Source organism: Ceratosolen solmsi, unplaced genomic scaffold (genome assembly GCF_000503995.2).
Source record: "Ceratosolen solmsi marchali unplaced genomic scaffold, CerSol_1.0 scaffold23, whole genome shotgun sequence".
NCBI classification, from domain to species: Eukaryota; Metazoa; Arthropoda; class Insecta; order Hymenoptera; family Agaonidae; genus Ceratosolen; species Ceratosolen solmsi.
Genome location: NW_011948430.1, coordinates 3,327,155 through 3,347,144, shown reverse-complemented (window position 1 = coordinate 3,347,144; position 19,990 = coordinate 3,327,155). Strand labels below are relative to the sequence as shown.

Below are 19,990 nucleotides of genomic sequence, written 5' to 3'. Positions count from 1 at the left end.
TCGTACGATCTGGCAAAGTGAACGCAGATTATATTGGAGTCCGGAAAGATAGCAAAAAATTATCACAAATGACATTGGATATATCCGAGTATTATTGAATAATTTTTTTGTTTTTCATGAAAATATTTAAAATTGATCAATATAAAAAACATTTTACTTACATTGCGTTACTTTTCACTTTGCGATTAAGTGTTAATTTAAAAATATGCATGGCGGTGTAGCGTGAATAATGCTATTTGACGAGTTTTTTCATCGCACAAATTAATTTTTTTAATTTCTTAATTATTACCAATCGTGTTATGACAACATTATTTGACTAAGATTCACAACGACACTGGATGCAATACTAGTAAATAAATAATGAATTAGTTTGAAATGAATACATTATCATAATTGCGTTGCTTGTCCTTAACAAGAATCATGGAATGCACTCGAATATCGATAAGAAGAAAAACAACTGGTGACGTGGGTACATATCTAAAGATTATTTGTTGTTGAGTATAAGTTTTCAAAATAACAATTTTGGTGGGTGTGATAAAAAAGTAATTAAATATCACGTCAGTATTTGTCGGGATTTTTACAAGATTTAAAATCCCAGAATTAAACATTGAAAAAGTTGAAATTCTACTAAATACGTCAGTTTTATTTTTAAATTAATTTATAAGTGAATAACCGATGTGCAAAACAAGGGCTTATATTTAAAAAGAAAAAAAAACTTTAATTTCGAGAAAATTGGTAGTTACTTAATAGTATTTATAATATTATTTTAATTAAAAAAATTGTTTATATAAGGCAACATTACCTTTCTTATTCTGTATGATCATTTTTCTAATATTCTTTATTCCACAGTCCACTATGCAATTCTATTTTCATGGTAACAATGTCCATTTATCAGGGAATTAATTTTTAAGCGGCATCTAATTATTTATAACAAAAGTTCGCTCCTCTTAACAAATGCATTGAATATGCCAGGTATAATCCGAGTATAATCACAGTAATCGCAAACAATCTTTCTTGTCTAACTTAATGTAATAAGATTTTTTTCACAGTTTAATAGACAAAAACACTGTGTAAACATAAACACCTCCTCATTGTTTTCTACTATACTCTCGTCTTAATCGGTCTTAAAATATTAGAAACTAATGCTTTTACATATTATTGAATGTTACTGGATTTTTTGTTATAGACACTCTTTGATGTGTGAAATCGTTTAAAAAAATAATGAAATAACAGAAGCGATACAGTGTATCATTAGACTTTATATTTTTTTACATAAATAAGTATGTGAAAAGCTTTAATTTCTTTGGTCAACGTTGTAAATGTATCCAGGTCAAAGGTTTCTATTTCAGAAGTGTTTATTCTTGTTCTGCCAAACTCGATGGGGCTCTCGTTCCATCGCCGGGCTAACTGCTATCGCCAGATGTTCGGGGCTCTATGCCACTGCTATTGATAAACCCCTGATAATTCCTTGTATTTACTTCCGTTTTATTTTTTACAATATATTTTAATCGCAATTAAATTTTTTACATATTTTGAAATAATTATCATTATGCAAGTAGATAATTTAGCAACGAATGTAGCATGGAAGAAATCACAAACGAAAGAGAAATATAGCGACGTAGGGGCGGGGGGGGGGGGGACAGAGAGTAGGTAAACTGGAAATAGGAATATAAAATTTCTTTAGAAACTTTAATTATAGGAAAGGAAACTGTAATGGATGAAACTTACAACGAATAAAAACTGTGTATGCAAGCAGACATGTGGAAATAATATTTTAATTTATTGTCATCATTAAAATTTTATGTAAAAATTTTAAATAATATACTTGCTAATTTTATAATATTCATTGTTTATTTGTAATCTTAGTTGTTAAATATTAAAAAGATGTTACTATTGTATTGTAATTCAGAATGATTAAAAATGAACAATAGCATAGATATGTACGGTCGAACTAGGATTTCATATTCAATTTTACATTAATTATAAAATTGTAATCAATTAATTATACTAATATTTTGATTGTTTTAGATATGAAATTTTAATTATTGAAAGATTTATAATATATCGAAGGAGTATATGTTTCATTATTAAAATTTGCTTTATGCACTTATGATTATATGGTATGTCGATTGTTTATTAATTTGCAAATAGATAGAATCATCATCAGTTGTAAGAATTAAATTTAAAATTAAATTTTCAATTCTATATAAAAAAAAACTTAAATACCCTTTAGCATATGATAATTTATTTTTTCTTAAAAATTAAGAGCTCAGTAAGGATTTCTTGACATTTTTATACAATATATAAATTTATACGTATATTAAAAATGATAAAGTTTAATACCTAAAAATTGTACGTTTACAACGTTATATTATTCAATATCTGATTAATCATTAATTTTTTTACAATAATAGAGAATATGTACTTATCCTAGGAAATTGGATAAATGAATTTAATCACGAGCCAAAAGCATTGTGTTATAATTCATAAAACATAAAATATTCGATTTTTTTTTCTTAATCCTGCAAAAAAATTTCTAATAATTGTTATAATATTAACATTAACCACTGCTTACGTCACTTTTATGTATTATCAATTATAAAAATAATTATATATTTTTTACTTGAATTGTAATTTAATTGATTTTACACCGAGAGAATTCGTACTATTTCATAAAGTAATTAATTGTAAGTATCCCTTGAAATGTTGATAATTAACGTAATTTTATGTTATTAGCAGATTACTTTTAAAGCATATAATTCGATCGATTTTCACAATGCCATTAACAATAGGAAATACGAGATTTTATATGAAAATACCACGGAACGAACAGTGTAGTATATACCAAATACCTTCACCAAATGATTTGCTTAATTTTTAATATATTAACAACTAAATTTATATACTTTAAAATTTTACTGATAAAAAATCTAAATTTTTTACAATTTGTATTTCAATTTATCAATTTTGATGATAAATAATTGTTGATCATTACAATTTCATGAAAATTAATGAACGAAATAAATGCTTAAAAACGATGTCAAGCTATGATTAAAAATATTGCATTTGAACTTTAAGTTATGTAAAATATTTTATTTATACTGCAGTGAATATGTACATAATATAAACAGATATAAAATATATAAAATTTTTGGTTGTTAAATTATAGTATAAGTTTTTATAAAAATACTTAAGCTCTAAAGGTTTTTTTTTTTAATAAGTTTTATTAAAATTAATTTTATTTTTAGTTTGTTTAAATAAGGTGTTTTAAAAGTGTAAAAACCAAGTGACTAGTACCGCAGTAAATATGAATCCATATAATGTGTTATGAATTTTGAGTCTAAGCAATTTAGAATGTACAATTTAATAAGCTGGATAAACATGGTTATGAAGACTTAATCAATATTAAAATTCTCCTCATTGTAATTTACATTTACGAAAGATTACGTTTGTTTTTTTATCTTTAACAGTTTCTTAATTAAATCATCATATAACAAGATAATTTCTTCATAATTTAATTATTATTACATAAAAAAAAAAAAAAAAAAAAAAAAACGGAAATTGCGTTATACATTGCCATTAATCATAACCGCCGGTTTAATCATAATGTCCATTTTAATTCCGTTTTTAATTGATGCCTTCAATATTATTTTTTTTTATGTACTATAAGAACTATTTAATAAACCTATAATTTTATATATATATATATATATATATATATATATATATTTCAAGGCATTTTTAAATACAAAGTTTTATTGGAAATTTTTAATAATTTTCTGATATTTCAATGTATATATCAATATGAAATAATTTTAATGCATTTATTATCAATGTAAACATAAAATCATTTTACTTTTAGTCACAAGTGATCTGTTTTCACAAATGATCATAATTATATTATTACTTCATATTTTATATATGAATATGTATAAGATTGAATTTTTGGCTGAAAACATTTAAGTAAGATAACTTTATCAAATTGCATGTTTCTATTATCACCAAGACAGTATTTTCAGCCAACATCCATTTTTATTCTATTATAATCATCCATTTTTATTCTAATATTTGCATTTTGTAAATTGTGGTGATAAATAATAATAGTAGATTAAAAAAACTTATTCACATATATTAATGTTTTTCTTTATTGTATATGATTCTACTGAAATTTTCTATAATTAGGCTATTCTTGTAAATTATATGCACATTTCAGTATTTGTAAAAATTATGGAAAGATTTTTAGAAATGTGTCAATTTTTCATGCTTCATAGCGATCAATGTTATGTTATTAACTTAAAATGAAATAATTCATTATTGAAAATATTAAAACATTTATTAATATTATTAGTAATATTAGTATATATTATAAAAACGTGTATAATACACATTATTGTTTTTCACGGTAATATTATTTAGATTTTTTAAAATCTTTCTATCAAAATATATAATGATATTAATATTATGTTAACATTAAATTTTACGTAGGTATAGATTATATACTCCAACTGTAGAAAAATGAATAGATATGCTTTTATTCTTTACAATTTTAAAATGTATTCTAAAATCTAACTAAAATATATTTTATTACATTTACCTATCCCGCTTTTATAAAAGCAGACTACGCTATGATATAAAGGAAATTGAAATTGAAAATAAATATAACAAAATTGATTGTATTAAAATAAAAATAAGTATAGGGTATATTGACAATTATATTGAATTATGCAGTCTGAAAGGAAGACTAATGTATTATTTCATACATAATAAAATATTTTGATGATATGTGTATATACTTTCTATGATGAAAAAACTATTTATTAGAATATATTAATTTTAATAACTTTTCACATAATCTGAATTTTTTCATCATAATTAGGAGATTATAAATTGAGTTATTATATAAATGAAGTTATTATATCGAATATTATTGTTAGAATTTATACGTATATTAAGTTTTATTTATGTCTTCATAATTATTTATATTAAATAATTTTTAAATCGATCAATAATTAGTTAATAAGCAAAAATGACTGTGGTAATGGATTCTCATCACATTAATGAACTATACAATTTCAAATTAACTGTACAGAATAACTTTTAATTTCCATATGTCATAAGTTTATGTGAAAAAATAATCAATTTTTTATGTTTGAGGAATGTTTTGAAAATAAAATAATTTTTATAATTTATATTGTTTTTTCTTACTCAGTAATGCAACATAGTATTAATTAATATATCTTTATTACTTTAATTTTGTGGACATGAATTATTCAAATTTTACAAATATATATTCGAAACTTATACCAATGTTTGTCTTACTATAATCTATAATCAATAAAGATTTAGTATCGACTACATCATTTTTATTTCTATTAATTTCAATTACTTACTAAAGTTTTACGATAAATTATTTTATGAATTTATGTAAGATCAGTATGTTTTTCAAAACTATGACGAATGGTAAAAAATAGAATTAAGAACTAATACATTAGCATAATTACATCATTTGACTTACCACTTTAATCTGAAGGAAAAATAACGTTGTATTGATACTTTATAAATAAAGAATAGGAAAAGAAAAATATATCTTATAGTTTGTTAAGTACATCTATTATAGATTTTATATATCGTCTTATCTTACATACATGCCGCTTCAAAAGATCAGTACAATAAAAGTATTACGTAATATTAAGACGCAATTGTAGCTATCTTTAAAATTCTTCAATCTAATATTAGGCTTTTATTTTCATATCTTATAAAATAAAAAGATCATAGTCAGATTTCTTAGCAAATAGAACGTTAGAAATTCTGTTTCAAAGACATATTTTAATTATTTCACAATTCTTCATCTTACCGCAAGAAAATCTATTATTGACTGTAGGCATTACGCATACATACGTCTTTGTGTGCGTGATCGCGCGTATCTATATAGGTGTCTAAATAGTTACATTTAAAAATCTATAAAATAGATTCTCTTGATGAGATATTAAATTAGTATTCGGTACACTAAGAAATATTATAGTTTGCAAATTGTTACGTAGTATTTTTGTATGTCAGTTAATATTTTCAACAAACAGTTATTAGCATGGGGAATTTGTATAAAAAAAAAACATTGATTATGAATTTTTTATCTATTAAAAATTTATGATAAGAATACTTATTTCATTATTTTATTCCTTTGTGACAATACGAGTGATTTAATATATTTAATATTTTTATAAAATAGCTAAGACTTGAAATAGCGCAGATGTTCCACCTTGACCTGGTCATGTCGCCCGGATAGCTCAGTCGGTAGAGCATCAGACTTTTAATCTGAGGGTCCAGGGTTCGAGTCCCTGTTCGGGCGATTTTTTTGATTTTTGATTTCTAAAGTAACATTACTCAATGTATTATCAAAAATTTTTCATTTAATAGGAAATTATTGATTTTTTCAAATGTTTGGCTATTAAAATATTATCGACGAGTAAAACATTAATTTATTTATTTTTTCTACCTATTGTAGGAAATCATTGATTTTTAGATATAAGCTGGTCGGATTTAAGAAAAATAAGAAAACCAGTAACATTAGTGTATGTATTTATATTTTTCAAATAATATTTTGTACATTTTAAAAGATTTTACTAAAAGACAGAACGAATAACACCTTTTGTGAATAATATTGATTTTTTACGCAGTACTCAAATTAAATCGATGAATTAATAGAATTGGTAATTATTAGAATTATATTATTATATTATATTATTATTATATTATAGAATTAATAGAATTGGTAATTATTAGAATTATATTTGTTTCAATTAAGAGAAAATTAAGTAAACGAATGTTAGCTGCGCTTAATTAAGATAAGGAAGGATTATTAAAGGTATCGATAGACGGTTATTTTGTATATCAGCATCTTATAGTTGTTAAATATTTGAAAGAATCTAAAATTTTTGTTGGTGACGAATTTTTTTTTTTTTTTTCTTTAGCAAACAGAGACAATTGTTCAAATTTTTATCTAAAATTTAAACATACATTATTTAAAGAAGTATGATGTAGATGTTAAACAATCCCGACGTTTAAAAAATTTTAACAAATTTTCAAATTAACTAATTCTAATAAACTAAATATAATTTGACTAAATAATTTCATAGTACAAAAAAATGTATAATTTATTTTAAAATTAAAAATAAAATAAATTTTATATTAGAATATGTATAAAATTTTAAATACTTGCCTTCCTTAAATCTTTATTGAGCAAATATTAGTCTCCAAAATAACAAAACTTTTATCTTGATTTGAAAATATTTAAAATTATTTCCTATCTTTTTGTTGGATCACTTACATTTATTTATATCTATACAAATCATCATTAATTACAAAATTAATTCCATAATTTATAGGCTTATTTTCGATATTTTCATCAAAATATATATTTATAAGGATTTTCGGCTGACCATTTAGATTATCTTGTTCATACGCGTAAGCATAAATATTATAAAAATAATATTTTATAATTTTCGTAAATTTAATTAATTATTAATATATTACTATTCTAGCAAATTTTATTTTACAGTACGAACTTAGATTTATATGTTTTAACAAGCTAAGAAACACATAAAAATGGAATAAACTATTAAATCGCTTACATGCTGAATTATTAAAATATATTTAAAGATTTAATATCCGATCAGATAAGAAACAAACAAAAGGCCTAAGAAATATGTTTGTTCTTCATTACATCGAATAGGAGTTACGCTCATTTAAATCAGAGGAAATAAGTAATTACTATACTTGTAAGGATTAATTATCAAGTGCAAGAATTAATTTTTGTTACCTTAGTCTCCATCTAGACTAGTTTTTCATTCGCTAAAAAGGTAAACGTAACGCTTTGTCCACTTAATGAATCCTGTTACTTTTAATTACCACATGCGTCGAGATTTTTTCCAAGCGAATGCCTTGCATGTAACTTTCGAAGCGTATTCGTAAAAAGATGTGTACAAACTCTGAGTTATCTTTGCTTTTACATATTTCCGTTACCTTTGGTACCTTCGTAATAATCGCTTTCTTGGTTGAAGATCGTGATAATGATCGGTCTAACGACGAGATGTTTCTTCAGTTGCTATTTGTATTTCAATTCATATCACCTAAAACTCACTTGATTTTTCATTTTATTTTGCTTATTGTTATCACTTTATTTCATTACTCGTTATTGACTCGACTTTATCATGTTACGATCTCATTTTACAATTATATGTGTGTGTGTGTTTTTTTTTAACTAAAATGTTATAAAATCCGATTCAATATTATACTCTAAATCAATATCATACTTTAAACTATATGAGTATATCGTAATTTTAATTAAAGTCTTTTCAATTTATTTATGCGAAATCTTCTTTAATTTATTTATCGATATCTCTAGTACTGAGTTAAATACAATTAGTAAATTTCCTTTCTATATTTTTATTTCGTAGATAAATGTTTTCTTTTACAGCTTTATAAATTTGTAAAAACTTTTACTATTAATAATATCATTAATTTTATAAGAGTTTTATTTATCTTCACTTTTACTATTAAGTAAAAAATATTTTTGCCCTCTATCGTCAATAAATAAAAACTATGTAATTCAATCCCTAATTAGCTTTTGTAACTATTAACAAAAAACTTATAAGCCAAGAATTTCATATTTATTGATAAATTCTCTCTAATTATATATTTAATAAATTTATATATATTTTAGATGACGAACTGTTCAAATTTTGCAAATTGTTTTGAAAATTATTTTAGAAATTTCGTTATAATTCTCTGAAATAAAAATTTGATATAAAAGACTTAAATAATTCTGACAATTGAAAGACATTGCAAATTGTATATTGTTACGATCGATTGAAAAATGATAAAATTACATGAGGCAATGTCAGACTCAGGTATGCGTAATATTTGTCTTTATTTTTTATAACATTTATACTAATATATTAGACAAATTTCTATTTTTAATATGAAATTTGTGTAAAATATTTTTTAATTAAATAATTAAATATACAATGACACCATCATAGATTGTTCATTTGAATAGGAAGTTTGAAAAACTTGAATATTAATTTATTGCTAACAATTTTTACTATTAGATTAATTCTCTGAACAATATAAAAACATTGATAAATGTACTAATATTTAATCAGTTATCACTAAAGAATTATATTATAGCTAAATTGACGAAATATTTGCTGAAGATAATATATACTTGAATAAAAGTTAAGAAATTATGTCTATTTATTTTAATCATCGACAAATATATAATTTTATTATAATGTATCCATTAAATCTCTTAATCTAATATTCAATATTTATTGATATACTTAGAATGCATTTAATTGTTGCATTTACATTTATTATGAATTTTCTATATAGTTTTATATTCCTATAAATTTCATCTTACATTTACGCTGTTTATTAAAAAGAAAAAGGTGAAAATTTAATATTCATTTTTTTTAATTTTTAGGTCTTATTTCTATATTGATAAAGATCATATAGTTTTAAAACAACTGGAATGGAAACATGTTTTTAAATTTTTTTAACGTGATGTCGACAACGTTAAAAATAAAAAGTTTATTTTTTATAATTACAAATTCTTTTTCATAAAAATACTGTGTATCAATATTATATTAACAATATAATATAACAATCGCACGTTAAAATTTCTTTTTGTGCAGGTGCTTGACATTTAAATGTAAGGTAAACGAGTCAATAGTAACTAGGTTATCATTTCTTCTTAGTAGAGAGGCAAGGAACTTTTAATAGCTGTTGGTTTGCACTTAGAATCCTCACTTTGTCCTTTCATTAGAAAGAGGCATAACACTAGCGACTAGTGAATTGCAATTTAGATTTTCAGTCGTCAAACGTAAAGTTCGTGGGAACTGAAGAAAAAGTATTATAAACATTAAAGTATGGTTTATACGATTTTGTACATAAATTCATATTATCTGAATTATAATTCTACAAGAATATCCTTGATTTATCTAGTTAACTGTTTATGCACAAAATGGCTGGAAATTTACTTCCTGATGATATAATGTAAAAAAGATTTTACTGGAATTAATCGTGCAGTACTAATGCAAATTTTTTTTATAAATTCCTCAAGCATGCATTTAATAATTAAAGTGCATTAATAAATATTCGGTCAATACACATATGATATTTTCTTAAATTATTGGAAATCTGATAAGTACTATCATAAATAATAATATCATATGTAAATAATTTGTGCATATATATTAAGTGTAGTTAATTAAACTACTTAAATAGATAGATTATTATAGAAAATTCATCTTCATAGAAATATTGACCATAGTTTCTTAAAAAATTAATATACAATTATGATGAACATAAACATAAAATTAGATTAGTTTCTGAGTTTTGATAAAAATTTAATAAAAATATAATAAGTTATAATCGAAGAATTTTGTAAATTTTTTGATTTACCACTTTCATTGATTTATAAATTTATTTACGAAACTTTCATAAGGCTTTCTGATAAGATGACATGTTTCTTATTTTAATAATATTTACTTATTAAAAATGAAATACTTACAACGTACCTATTTTTATTAATAAGTAACCGACTCCGTATGGATATACAAACAAAATTATATGTTCAACCCATTGAAAACAAAATTATATTCAACCCGTGAAAGTGAGCACAATATGCTATATTATCTTCTTATATGTTTTCTCCACAATATTATAACTAAGCTTTATAATTTTCTACAAGTATGGCTTATAATTTTGTAATTTAATTTTTTTTTTATATTTTTAATTATATTTGCCTAATGAATATATAATTGCTTTAATTTTATAATTTTATGAGTATAAATAAAGTTTTCATACGTTGTCTAGATATATCTGATAGATCTAAGATCAGATGTGCCAGGTGCGGTAAGGTATTTTTTTAAGTATCGTAATGCTTCATTCAATGCGTTATGCAGGTGCACTAGGCTCGCAATTGTGTGGTTTACTCTATGTGTTACTAGGCATTTATGAATATGACAAGTAAAAACCACCGGCAACTACTTTACACGTATAAAATATGTATGCATCATTATTATTCATATACTTATAAGAAGTTGTGTTGAGCACGGAGTAAATACACTCTATTACCAGTTTTCACGTACATATAGATACCGAAATCAAAATACAACCTTCTAATAATTAAGAAGTTTTACTATGTATCTAGTTGACATTGTTATTAATTATTTAACTAAATGATGTATATGTCATTATTATTACAAATAATATTTTTATTGCATTATTCGATATTTATACAAAAAAAAATTTTGTTACAAATGGATTTTATTACATTTTATTTATTACAAAAATTATAATATTGATGAGAAAGTTTGAAGTGAAGACGAATATGTAAATATCATATAGTGAAACGTCTGATTTCGTGCAACATCATATTTAGATAAAATTGCATATTTATCGTTATTATGAATATTTGACTACTAGTGAATTTGATTAAACGAATTATATAAAAAATATTTTCTACATTCATACAATACCAAGTACGCATAGATATTTTTCTATCTTTTGTACTCTTTTTTTTTAATTATTATATGTCATATAAATTATATTAAATAGTTTATTTTCATATACTAAGAGTAAACAATACCAAATAGTTAGTATAGCAAAATTTAATGCTGAAATTATCTGCATCCAATATAAAATTCGTAATAATAGAAATTAATTACTTTAAATATTTTATGGAAGTGATAAAGGTTTTGCTTTTAAAAAAACTTATAGAAATGCGTTCCTAATGAAATTAAAATTGTTTTCTTACACTATGAATTATGAAAATTAGTGTTACTATTACTACTAAATAGTTCTCAATAAAACAATTAAGTTTTAAATGTAAATTTTATTTTTACGAATTAAATTAATGCAACTACCGCGAGGGATTATCAATATCAAAACGTCATTGCCAATTGCGTAAGTAAATAAATAAATTTATTCGTGCGATCGTTAAATTCTTGCTTTCATCTTTGATTGCACACGAACCTTGAATTCAAACAGATATATTAACGATAAAGTAGTAAGATAGTAATGCACGAATTACAACAAAGTCTTCTTCGAGTCATTTCGTTAATTAAATGTATGGTAATGGAAACGGAGGTATTTGATTCTGCTTCACCGAATAATTTAAATCCGAGATTGTCAAACTTCATATGTTTAGCAATGATGCCGGGCGCATAGGTTCTCATAGCTTTTAATCTAGAATGCACGATGGAAGGTTACACGTGTGGCTTTCTATAAAAGTTTCGTAGATCGCAGCGGCCGGCCGAGTGCTTAGAAAACAATAATTACGAAAATAAAAGCTGTCGTGCGACAGACATCGTAATTATACAGTCAGTATAAAAAAGCAAAGTGAAAAATAAGCATGTGGTGGAGAGCGTAAAGGCACTGGCGGCCTGTTGAAAGGCTCGTTTTCTGTATGCAAAGACGTCCCTCCGCGAGTTTATCGACGTCGTGATCCGACTATACGGTTGTTCTCGATTTGCGGTTTACGGCGCGCACGCGAGTGGCCATTTAAATGCATCCTATGTGCTTCCTAGAAGAGACACTCCCCACTGATGAAATCTAATTGGGGGAACTGGCCTAGGAATTGCACATGTGCACGTAGCATCTCCATGAGCGTCCGTTACTTCGCAAATTCGACCGATACTTAATATTTTCTATTTTATTCTTCCATTCTCGCACTTCACTCGACTAGCGGCATCACACCATGTGCGAGAGCATCTAATTATTAATTGTATACTTTCTTTTGACGTGATTATTTCTGAGCCTTGCTTGAAAATAAAATGCAAATGCTGCGATGGTGTAGGGACGCACGAATTTCCGTTTGATTCTGGCCGATTGATTTGCCATGATATCATGATTTTCTCAGTTAAATAGTTGGAGAAATGAATTTATACAGTTACGTTGATTTATTTGATTGCTTTGAATTTATAATAAGCTACAGTAAGTTTTAATAAGTAGATAGTACGTTATTTAAATTAAGACTTTTTTCTGGGAGAAATTATACGTTTAAAATAACATTATATTATAGAACACTTATAGGATAATATTTTTTTATCATCAATTAAATTACATTGTCGATAATTATTTCATAGAAAAATTAAACTAGTCAATCTACTTTCTTGATTGAATCTAATTTCATTAAAAAACACCAATTTAAATAGAATTTTCAATTTTATAAAAAAGGAAAAGACTCAAACTTAATGGATATTATTTTGGATAAACTAAGAGAACGTTGAATGACATTTTCTTTTAATATCAGCGCAGTTAATATAAATAATAAAATTACGAATAATTTCTAGTTTAGATTGAAAATATTTTTATCCCAAGTTCAAGTAAAATTTATTGTGTTGACAAAAATTGCTTTATTAAACAAATTAAAACATTAGAAATTAATAACAAATAAAAAATATATAATAATTATTGGATTTACGTAATATTTTAACTACATACTATTCAGAAATACTAACATGAATTATCATATATTTTAAGTATAATAATTTCCTTCCATGTATTAACATTTTATTAAGAATAATAAATATTTAAATTATATTTTAAGAGAATTTTGTATATAAATCAGTACGCTGTTCATATAAGTTCTATATAAATATTTGTTATTCAAAAATAAAATTATTTATTTCATATTCGAAATATTTTTAATATTTAATATCATCAATTTTTGTATACACGTAACAAATATCTAATAAATATTTTACTTGTAGATTTACATTAAAATTAACTACGAAATAAGTGTAATATCTGTAACTTATGAATGAATTTATTATATTTTATGTACACGAAATCGATTCAATTCGACCTTTTACGTTTAAATACTAATAAAATATCACACTAATGATGTTATAAATTTGTCAGTGTAAAATGAAATATCGCGAATGCTAGCAAAAGATAATCTAAATTTAGCTGAATAAATTTGTGAGCGTAGAAAAGGGTGCCAAATTAAAAAATAAAGTGAGATATTGTAAAAAAACGAAAAAATCAATTATTTTTTATTTATTCGCTATTTATCGGATCTTCCGATTCTAGTTATATTCTAAAAATAAAAATAAACATAACCTAAATTCTGACAGATAAGCAATGATCCTATAGATGATACTATAAAAGCAATTTTTCATCTATATACAATTTTATTCTGGATAAAATTTTTATGTGGGTCATGTTCGTTTATTATTTATAATATATAATATAAGACACATTTTTCATTGAATATAATTTGAAAAATTTTTAAATATTATTTGAAGTTTTTCTTTTAAAACAAATATGTAAAATTATATAAAAGCGCAAAAGATATTAATAAATATTTATGAAAAATTGAGCACGTATGTAAATTCTTTTGCAAATCTTTATCAATTACAAGAAAATTATAATTTATTTATTACATAATTTGGATATGAAATTTGAATATTGTATAAGAATGATTTTTTTCAGGATTTTCAGAAATTTAGCAATCGTTTGAAACCATTTAACAAAAAGTGTAATATTATTTTAATATATAATTTATACACTTTCTTTTATTCGAAAATTCGATCGATCTTTTAATTGAATATTGCAGTAAGTTTAATGAATTCTTAATTTTTTTGTATGACGATTAAAAATATATTTTTTAAGGATGTATATGATATATCTTTTACTTATTCCGTTAATATTTTTGTAAAAAGAAATCTTGTTATTATTGTCAACTGCATAGTTAGTTTTGATTATGATTGTTCATAAGCTATAATATTTGAACTATAATATAATAGTTAATGAGTTATAATATTTAAACTATAAAAAAGCATACCACATAAGTGTCTCTTCTATGTTTCATGTATTAAGCGCTTATTCGAAAACTTACATGGTTAAAAATATTTAGTTAACTATTTATTACATTTTTAAAAATCTTATTTTTTAAATGAATTAACTCATATCTATTAGTTTTGTATAAAATTATATGTATTCATAATTCCTATTTATAGTACTAAAGATAAACATCTGTTATTCGTTTCAGCAAACAATGTCTGTTAAAATTTAAAATTACATATTATTTAGAAAACGTAGGAATATAATCTACAAACATTTTAAGCCAATTATATAATGAAAAAGCTAATATAATTATATATATAAAAGAAAATAATAGCAATATATAAAAAAAATTTCAGGAATATATTATAATTGTATTCTATATAATTTTAAACAGTTAATTCAGAAATATCTAGAATAATTTATTTTGTGATTGGATCCGTATTTATTAATATATTATATCGTGTTTATTGTTTCGTGTAATACTAGTGACAGCAATTCCTGTCTACAAAACAGGACATGTATCCAATTAAATTCCAATTGAATTGTAGTTAATCAACGGGATGGTTGACTATAGATTTTAACCAATTTTACATCAGTGTAATTTTAGTCTGAACCTGTTGTTTACTTATTTAATTGTATTTTTTGAGTAATGTTTATTTTTGTATTCAATATATAGTATTTCTTCTGTGGCTATTGCATTTAAAATACATCAAGATTCACGGTATTTCGTAGTTCGGTAGTTAAGTGCATAAAAATTACTCCTCCTATCGTATTACATTTGTCTAACAAATTTTTATGATTAGCAAAAGGTTTCATTCCAATATATGATAGATGCTGCATAGGATTACTATTTACTTAACCATACTCGATCTGTAATTTCTTTAAAATTTCTTTATTCTATTTTTTATGGATTTACCTTCTTTAATATTATAGCTCAATAGTCAAATCCTTTAAATTTGGAACTATTAATATGGCTTGATTGTTCCAATTATTTCACTTTACAATGATTATAACGTATTTATCCAGATTGATCTAAACAAAACGTTTAATCCTTGTTCAGTAATAAAGAGACTATAATTGCTAATTTGCTACTGATACTAATTGTTTTTATTGTTAAACGATTGAGCTGCTATTTTTCAACTAAGTTTAACTTAAAAATGTAATTTCTGATTGGGAGATTAATTGTTAAATTTATTATACAAGCTGAAAAGAATAATTCTTATTAGAGTTTAACGTAAGTGCATGAGATGATATTAATTATATAAACATTTTTGCTCTTGTTAAAATATTCACTCTAATGGTTACTCCATTAATTACAAGCTATACTTCCAAACTATTGAAAATTCATAAAATACACTTAATGATGTTTTAGAAAAAGTACTTAGTCTATATTTCAGTATTATCAAATAATATTGAATGTTATCAATATATATATTTCAATTATAAAATACATTTGCTCAATCAATGAAATTTATATTCATAATGTAGATCTCTAATAATAATACTTAAATATATAAGATAGGTGATACGTGTTTTACATTTAATGTATATTCGTACAACTATTACTAGCATAAATAATATTCCTTCATTTAAAAACTAGAAAAAATTATCATTAGTTCCGGATTATAAAACGAGCACTTTAAAATAATACAGCTACTTTGATTTTTTAAATTAATCTAATTGTACATGCTCTTGTTGGAGCATGGCTTCGTTGAATGTTTAATAACTATTATCTCATTTATCGAATTAACAACAATATTATATTTATAACTATATAAAGTTTATTATTTATGAAAAATTAATGAAGTATGCATCATACTTGCACTGTTTCAATTATTTATCTTAAGATTATTGTATAGTAACGTTCAGTCATTCGTATTTTATGTATTTCGTATTTATTGCTGACAATAGCTTGGATTTATTGTTAGAATGAATATCACTCGTAAATGAAGTAAATAGTAGTAAAGTTTAATATTAATTCAATATTAATATATATATATATATAAGTTAATAATAACAAATAATAATTCATTAATAATTTTTTTCTTTTTAACGTTATGACTTGAATTATTTTTATTATAACGGAGTAATTTCTATATTTTAATATATTATTCTAATTTTAACTTAATAACTTAATTATTTTTTATATAAGAAGATAATTAAATTTTATGTAATTACTAAACAATCTTTTGTAGAATGAATAAATCTGGAATGATTTTTTTAAATAAAACTGTAATAAATTAAATGTTGACCTTAAAAAATAAATAATATAACGTTTTAGATATAATATTAAATTATTATCAAAGAAACACAAATACAAATAGAATATTTTAAATTAAATTCAAATTCTCAAATACTAAATATAAAATATAAATAAAACATTCGTCGATGTTGTATACTGTGAGATATTTTACTTTTTTAATTACTTCAACAAACGTAATTAACTATTTTTTAAATCAAATGAATTTTCATAAACGTATAAACACATATAAGTTGATTTATTGATTTTTGCTTTATAGAATTGCCTTTTATTACTATTTTTAACAAAATTGGATCAACAATGAAGTCATTATTAATTATTAATACGTTTTTCAACAGTTTAAAGAGATTTACTATACATCCAATAAATACAATAGATTGACCGATTTACGTGCTGTTTCCGTACTATAATCAAACAATTTCCGGTTACTTGCATCCTGTTCCTTCCTCCGAATTGCACTTTACGACCCGTAGCGATCAGAAGCGGTGCGTGACTCCTAGGAACAACAGTTGCCAATAATACAGAATTTTGAATTTCAGATTTAACTAACGAAAATTTTAAGGACTAGTAACTGACGTTTTTATGATAATCGTTCCAGCTTTTCAAATAGCAATACAGAATAAATTGTTTCTAAAACTTTTCATATGATTACATTATATCTATATTACGAAAAGTTAAAAGTGTTATTACTTTCATGAGAGATATGGTTTGTTATGCATAGTATATAATATTTAATAACTTTAATTTCTTAAATGCGTTAAGTAATATGAATAGAAATTCTGAAGTTAGACTTCATCTAAATATTGTTTAGTCAGATGTTTTAAAATTAATGAAAGTAATATTATGTATTTAACTTTCATCGATACTAACCTTATATTTTTTAATGTTTTTAAATATTGGCTAAACAATCTTATTTAATTATCATTGCTCCTTAATTTTCTAACGAGATTCTTCTGATAAATTCGTAGTATACATTTAACAATTATAATTTAAATATCTCATTATGTTAGATCATTAATGATTAATTTAACATCGGCCATTTCTGTATTACATGGTAAACGTATTCTAATGAATTATTCAAACACTATCAATGTTTTTAGTAATTAATTAATAATTCAAATTTTATTTTGAAATTATTATTATATTAAATATTCTATCTTGTATTAAGATAATTGAAAATTATCAATTAAAGACATTAAATTAAAATGATTTTTTTATTAACAAAATTTTAACGTTTAATAAGAATTTATTATAATATATAATAATAAAGTAATGAAAATTTTCAACTAATTATATAATGTATAACATTATCTTTCGATTTTGTTCAATAATTATAAAAAAGAAAGTATCAAACGAAGTTTTCCACTAGTCTCTCAATTCTTCAGAAAGTTTATATTAATATATTCCAACAAACTTATATTTAGTAGGATATGGTTCAATAAATTTAATTCATTTACGATGTAGTTAATATATTTGGTTCTAAAAAGGCAGGCAAGGCAATAAAAAGACCTACTGAAAATGCAAAACACGAAAAGATCGTGAAAAATAAACGAGAAGTTTGTTATCGGCTAATTAAGAAGATGGCTACAAACAGCGTAGTTTTAAGAAGGTGAAAGTATAACTCGACGGAGTCGAATGGAAAAAGTCGTAAATAAAGAGTTGTAGATCGAGCGAAGATGAAATTGTAACAAGGCATTTGCTAGTTTACTGTTTAGACAAAGCTGATGGCCGGCTATCTTAAAACATTACATTTTTCGTTTTAATAGGACGACTCAACATCCTAACACTTTGCAGGATCACGATTTTTAACTAAGGCACTATTTTCGCACTGACCGGTTGTTCATTTACTTTATATCTTTTCTTGTTGGCCAAATAGCCTGACAGAACTACAGCTACCGTCTTTTATTATACTTCCGCTAGCATTTTTATCGACGAAGCCAATAATTTTTAAGCAAACAAAAAGCCGTTCGTACTTTGCATTTGGCTTTCTCCTTGACGAGCTCCTTTAACTCTCGTGGCTGCCTCTTAACGTCTCTCAGCCGCGCGAAAATTCAAAACGACTTGCCGAGGGGGCCATTTGAATAAATTGCCCGCGCTTACTTTGCGCACGAGTACAATGGCCGCTGTGCACACGTACGTGATTCCATATTGGAAATCTAAGATTACGAAGGGTTACAACGGCTTTCACCCAGGATGAGAGACCCTTTATTCTGAACTCATTCGCAGGCCATGTAATTTTCATTTTCTTTAGATTTTCGACCGCGCAAGTGGAACACCGATCCTTTTGAAAGATTATACGCGTGCCATTGCGCGTTCTCCACGTTGCATTATATATTTGTATGGCTCTTGAAAGTATAGCTAGTCTCTAATACTACGTGGAATTGAGACTATTTGCTCGAAGACACCGGTCTTGATTAACGTGTGCAAAATGTATGCGTCAAGAGTACATGCATTAGCATCGAGCGAGGGACATTATACTTGAAAAGGAAGGCATCTCATGAAACTGCACGAATGTTATAATAAAAGCGCAGCGACATTATAAGTCTACCCGAGCACGTCCCGAGCGTAGTATCGTTGAGCCGAGATCTGTCCTGGAAAATTCCATGATGAGAAGTGAGAGGGTGGATCGCAACTCTCCGATTGGGCCGTGAAATATCCTGGACTCGTGTCCTCGTGTTCCCTTCTCTCCTCTTCTATACAACCCCCCCCCCTCTGCCGCCGTCAAACGATCGATCGTAGAACAGATGCGGATAGATGCTGACTGAGAGGACAGAAAAGAGAAAGAGAAACAACAATGGAAGGGGGTCAAAGCCAGAGGTCAGGCCCGTAAAACTGTGCCCGAGAAACGTGAGGCGAAATGATACCGCAAGATACGGG

At 24.8% G+C, this 19,990-nt stretch overlaps 1 protein-coding gene and 1 non-coding gene across 2 annotated transcripts in view; both read left to right on the top strand.

Annotated features, from left to right (window-relative positions):
* Positions 1 to 19,990, top strand: part of LOC105364015 (sestrin-3-like) — a 220,761-nt gene that overhangs the window by 95,510 nt on the left and 105,261 nt on the right. The gene's annotated exons all lie outside the window — the stretch shown is intronic.
* Positions 6,274 to 6,346, top strand: TRNAK-UUU (transfer RNA lysine (anticodon UUU)). The gene has a single exon. It is a non-coding gene; the product is annotated as a tRNA-Lys (tRNA).